This window comes from Teleopsis dalmanni, chromosome X, assembly GCF_002237135.1.
Source record: "Teleopsis dalmanni isolate 2A chromosome X, ASM223713v2, whole genome shotgun sequence".
NCBI classification, from domain to species: Eukaryota; Metazoa; Arthropoda; class Insecta; order Diptera; family Diopsidae; genus Teleopsis; species Teleopsis dalmanni.
This window is the reverse complement of record NC_051848.1, coordinates 11,394,313-11,400,621: the sequence shown is the minus strand read 5'-3', so window position 1 is coordinate 11,400,621 and position 6,309 is coordinate 11,394,313. Positions and strand designations below refer to the sequence as shown.

The following is a 6,309-nucleotide window of genomic DNA, read 5'->3' as shown; positions in this document are numbered from 1 at the left end:
TCATAATCAATTTATAGTTACAAAGCCATGCCCTCAGTATATTGTATAATGACAATACCCGGACATAGTGGTGGCTAACTAGTAGAAATCAGCATCGAAAAAAATAGAGGTAAAAAGTATATATAAAAGATATATTAAATATGTATATTTATTTTTGTGCTGAAACCCCCAGTTTTCTCAACCAAACTGTAGCTTTGTCACTGTCGTGTCCTAGTAACCAAATCATGGTTACGCATCTATATATTTATTTTTCTCAATTAAACTGGAGCTTTATTACTGTCACGTTTACTTATAGAGTGAATCTTCCAAATCTTAATTCATCTGCCCTCACTACCTTCAGTTTGCTATGGGTAATATTTGGAGACCTTGTGGTTGCGTTTAAGTTTTAAAGGACGAATTTTTTGTGTAGATATGCCAACTTTATAAAAAGTTACTCTCAAAAAGTTGCAAATTCTAACATTTATCGGTGACGAGGGTCAGAAAGTCTTGTCTACATAACAAATCTTTAATTGAATCTTCTGCTATGCATGTTAGTTATCTAATTTACCTTGAAAGTATGAGATATTTAACATCTGCATTACATGGCATTTACAAATCTATATCGCTTTCTTATTGATACTTTTCAATTTAAAAAAAATGTAGCTCTCATTTTTTTCTTCCTTACCGACGCGCTTTCTAGACTGCTGCTATTTGTCATTGTTGTCTTATTTTTTGTTTTAATGATTCGGTGTGCATGTACCTATATCCAGGTGTGAATGTATATAAATATCAAATTGTCTGAGGTATGGAATAAATTCCTACTGCTTTAATTGAGGTATTTTTCTCAACTATGATTGCATGGGTGATTGCAAGTAAATATTGAATTTTGCAAAAATTTAATTGAGTCATTGATGCTTTTGTTAATATTTTATTATTGCCTGAACGAGATTATAAATGTTCGATTTGCCTAGTTTACTGTGAACTTGAAGAAATCGTTTTTTACATATGTTGAGCTTTTTCCGAGTTAGTGCATCTGGGCACTTTTACTCCTTGTTAGCTAAGGGTTTCTGCAAAGTCCCCCCTTCTCGTTGATTAATTTATGTATTTCTCAAAAGCTTCTTGACTGTTCGATTAATGATCTAGGATCTGCGTACCGCCCCGTGCGGTTTGTGATTATTCTGAGCCTAGATAGTGCTAAGTAGGACAGTCTGTCGGTTTACGTTAATAGCTTCAGGGCTGTCCCTTACGTATTTTTTGACCGGGTCTACTCTAAGATTCTTAGCATGTCATTCGTGCGGATGTACCAGGGCACTTTGAAGAGCTTTTTGGTTTTACTATTGGCATTGTAGGTGTCAAAAAGCATCTTAATTTAAAAAATTAACTGTAAAGATATAAGTAAGTTGACTTCATTATTCCAAGTTTTTCACCTAATTATTAATTTGGGTTTAATTAATAAATTATTTCTAATTCACTTCGTTTTCTGCTACAGTGAGCATAGGGTATAGTTGAAGAAACATTTTTTATTCCATGAGTTCAGCATTTAGTAACTGTTAAAGCAAGCAAACTTCAGCAGCATTCTTCTGCCTCTTTAACATTTCGGAGCACATCGCTGTTGAGAAAGCATCTCGTTATTAGAAAAACAATTCGTTGTTAGAACAGCACCTCGTTGTTTAAAAAGCGACTAGTTCGTTCCTTGTAATTACATTAGCATTTCGCATTACCAGTGAATTCAACTATCAGGTTCTTTAACTCAAGCTTACTACTTGTCTTCAAATCCTATATGACCTTCATATGCTAAATGGAAAAGAAACTTCCTTTCATTTGAAAAAAATATATTTTAAAAAAGAAGGTTTTTCCTTGCACCTTGAAACAGGACGAAGGCATATATTCATTTTCTAATGTGTTTCGAACCTTTTTTTATACATTGTGTTGACAATTTCGCTCCTTTGCTTGGCACAATGTACAAATTTGTAAGCATCAAAGACTACAACTTACACTGGTTAACATCAAAAGCACCGAAATCAACACAGCCTCGGTTTCAGCTTCAGCTTCAGCCACGGATTTGGATTTGGCATTCCAAAGAAATAAAAATTTCCCTTTTCTTGTTATGTTTGCTCGTGCAAAAAAGTACGTGAACGAAATTTTTGATCATTGCGAAATGGAAGATGGAAGAAGGACGGCAACTGCGACTCGTTGCCACTGTGCAGACAGACGAAGTCAGGCGTATGGAAGTGAATATTTAATGTTTGGATTAAGGAGTGAATTGTGAAAAAATGAGTTTGTAACATCTCTGTAATTAATATTTTAGAGCCGAATGCAAATGAACCCATGCTATGAGGCTGTGACATAACTTTTGACAGTGACATATAGTGTACTTCAATTATATCCTGTGATTGTCAAATATTAAAAATATCTTCCAGTAATTGAACCAACAAAATAGCTTCAAAAACTGCATGTAAAAGCGATTGATTTAACAATACTTTTGAGTTTTATTCCAGGTGTTTTTTTTTTTGCAAATGTAATAATTCGCAAACAGGAGGAAAACATGAGGAAAAGTCGGAAATTGAAAAAAATTGGTTTAAAAAGTGATTCAAAACTTCCTTATTGAGTATATCTCATCCATTTTGAAAGAGATAGCATTGCTATTAATTGAAAATTAGAGCTATTTGTAGTAAGGTTATTTTATTTGGTCTTCCGAATAAAAGGTAAAGTTAAAGGATATAATTAGATTCTTAAAATTCTTATAAAAACAAAAGCAACTTCACTTTAATAACTCTTAACATATTATAGAAGACAAATTTAGAGGTCCCTAAGTACTTCTAAGAGAATTACTACCTATTAGTTCTTTAAGTAATTGACTCGATCTTTCATATTTTTGCTTATTCCCTTCAAGGCTATAGGATTTCCTTATTAAGGCACAACGACAAAAGTTTTCAAATGCGATTAATTGGAGTTTTATGTGCGTTAAATTGCATATTGGAAAGAAAAATAAAGCGAAACCTAATGCACAACAAATCGAATAATAAAAAAGGTAAATAGAGAACAAAATAATAAAGCAAATAAAACAAAACTAATTCACACTTCTACTCGCACTCGCACTCGCAGTCGCAGTCGTACTCGTTTTATATTTGATTTGAACGAGTAAAATTCTTAATGATAAACAATAAATTGCATCGAGCACGCAATTCGTTCATTTCGGCTCGACCTGACTCCTCGACTCGCAGGAGGAGGCGTTCGCGGTAGTTGAACACGTTTGAACCGGATACATCAAATGACGCAACGGAGTCATTAGGTAAATAAATACATTTGTTTTAATATTTCATTGACTTTGTTTGCCTACCCCCATCATAAACAAGCCATCAGCGGCGCCACAACCGTTGCGCCATGTCAATTAGTGTTCCATCAAATGCGATTTGTGTGCAAAGAGTGATTTAAGATTTGCTACAACCTACAACCTACAACCAAGAACGAGAACGAGAACCAGAACCAGAACGTTACAATACTCGCATTCATTGAAGGTTAATTACCCAACTCTTCCCTTCCCAACTCCCAACTACCAACTACCAATAACATTGCCATTGCCAGTACATTGAATAAGATTCAAATCAGAAAATTACTTAACACCGAAGCCATTTGAAGGTAATTTCATTATTTAATACAATTTCGGTTCTTCCTCCCCACCTGCAACACTTCACTGTTCCATCGAATTATTTTTATTGTTAATGCTTACCTGTAAACGGATTTCGGTCAGAAAACGGAAAGGTCATAATTAGGGAGAGAGTGCAGGAAGGATTGCAAAGAAGCCAAATAATAATTGCTTGGATTCGGTATAAAAAGTTTCATTTCAGTTCTCAGAAAAACGCTTAAGAAAAACGCTTGAAATTTTATTTTTAGTTGAAATTGTTGGAAAACTTAAGGACGTTACTTTCTCATTGCACTTGAAAATATTTTCGATTTCCGCAATAAAAACTTGTAGTACCAATAAAAGTGGTTGGGAGAAAAAAATCCTCAACATCAATTAGTGAAGTAATTAAAATCAAATATTATAATAGTAAAATACAAACAAAAGATCAAACGATGGCAATATCGAGTGGGTGAAATAACTTTTTTTATCAGAAATATGCAGTTCAAGACCTAAGATCCAAAAGAACTTATGTCTTATAAATTAAATATTTCTTTAAGTAGGTTAAATTAAGTTGGAGATCAGAAGTTAAACCACTTTTCAATTCGTCGTTGATAGCTTAACTCTTCAAAGAAATAAATGTGAACAGTCGTAATAAGAGTTTCGACATGAGATGAGTTTGAAGTTGAGGAATTAAAACTATGGCAATGACCGAGAGTTTGACCCCGCTGATCTTCATAAAAAGAGTGAAAGTTCCAATCTCTAATCCAATATTAAAATTTGTTTTCAATATCGTAGAGCTTGTGGATATTTAAAAAAGAAATTACAAGTTAATATCTAGCATAGTATCAAACATGCATAGTACAAGATCGGACATAAAAATCCGAAAAGGTTAAGTTAAGGATTGAAAATTATTTCTGTGGAAAATCTAGGAGTAGTTGTTGTTTTCCAAATATATTGGTATCAAATATTTTTTTCTGTCATTTATTACTTCATTATTGTTCAAAGTAAGTGTGATCTGTTGCAAAAGGATATCAAATCAATAGAAAATTGATTAAAACAAACACAATTTGCAAATTATTACATTGAGACAAAAAATATTGAGTTCAAAATCTATCAAGGTAGATTATATATATTGTATATAACAACTATGTAGCGCATCGAAGTTCCCAACCGAAATCTGCGAAATACCCATGCTGATTCGATCCATCAAACCCCAGCAAGAGATCGACAGCAACATAAAAAATCGTATAAAAACTGCTAAAGAAGTTGGAGAGGGGTGAGAAGAGGGAAGAAGAATTTGTAGATAGAACTAATATTGAAAGCACAATGAGAACTGTCTACTAAGGCTTGCACTACGGTCGACTTTCAATGACTCTCCAACAATTATTAGTTTGAGTTTACTATTTTTGAAACTAGTAAATGAAAATCGGATCATTACTGGTAGGAGAAGTGATTTTAGTTTAAATTCTGTCTTCAACCTAAGAAAGTTTATAATATTTTCATAGTTATATTTCTATAGTTAATATATCGAGATATATATGTGCAACATCATTCAAAATACTGAATTTAGTTCATTTAATGAGGAATCCTATAAAAGGATTTAAAATAAAAAAAAAAAATTGACAAGTCAAATTTAACAAACTTCAAATTTTGACAGATTAAAATTATAAAGCAAAATAAAATTTTTTTTTCAAAAATTTTGTTTTTCTAAATTGCGAAAACAGGGAAGGTTTTCCATTGTACACTGATTATTGGTGCTATTACATAGAGTTCTCGCAAAAGTAATGGGTACTCTAAATAAAGCTGAAACTACCTAATGTAGACATCTGGCGGTAAAGAGGGAAAATTGATTTTGAAAGTCAAGTCATTCGCGGAAATTAATTGATGTTCTCTAATTTTAATTGCAATAACAAAATATTCATGATAATCACTCAAAACTATATCAATGACATTCACTTAATTACTATGTCATTTATTTCCTACTCCAGGAGTTCGCAGCCCGCTTTTCGCATTAATTCGCAAATTTTGCAAGATTGATACACAAACAATATTAAATACAAGATTAAAAGGTTTATGATTGAAGGTCTTAATTGTGTTATTTAATTATATGTAATAAGATATTTAACGAAATAATGCACAAAGTTGAAGACACTTACCAGCAATGCTCCTCAAAGAATGTAAAAAGATAATGTTTGCTTCTTTCTTAGACGCCTGAACCTTTCTTGGAAGGTACTGAATTCACTATTTATATTTTTTCGGAAAGAACAAAATTGAAGTTATTTCGACCGATAAAAATTTTTTTATAAAAATATATATTCACATGCATACTACATTAGTTTATATTGAAGAAAACATTTAATCAGAGGCAATGAAGACTAGATTTTTAATTTGGAATAAAGTTAAAATCAACACAGCATCAATCTTTGTATGTATATAAAAGCGTTTCAAATAGTCCAATAATAGTTTTATATATACTAATAAATATAATTTATTTAATTTAAATTAAAGAGAATTTCGAAAAGTAGTAAACACTACAACAGTAAAAATTATTTTTTATATTATTTTAATTCGAGTATTGCCAAATTAAATTAAAATAAAAAATAAATAAGAAGTATATATAGTTTGGTATTATATTAAATGAGGACAAAACATAGTACTTTTTGTCATCGGCGTCTTGGGACTCACGTCACTGTTGACAACTATAA

At 31.8% G+C, this 6,309-nt stretch overlaps 1 protein-coding gene across 1 annotated transcript in view; it reads right to left on the bottom strand.

The window, feature by feature from the left end:
* Positions 1 to 5,920, bottom strand: part of LOC119687813 (10 kDa heat shock protein, mitochondrial-like) — a 55,730-nt gene extending 49,810 nt beyond the window's left edge. The window contains exon 1 of the mRNA XM_038102316.1: positions 5,761 to 5,920. The gene's annotated coding sequence lies outside the window, so the exon portion shown is untranslated. The remainder of the gene's footprint in view (positions 1 to 5,760) is intronic.
* Positions 5,921 to 6,309: the final 389 nt, after the last annotated feature.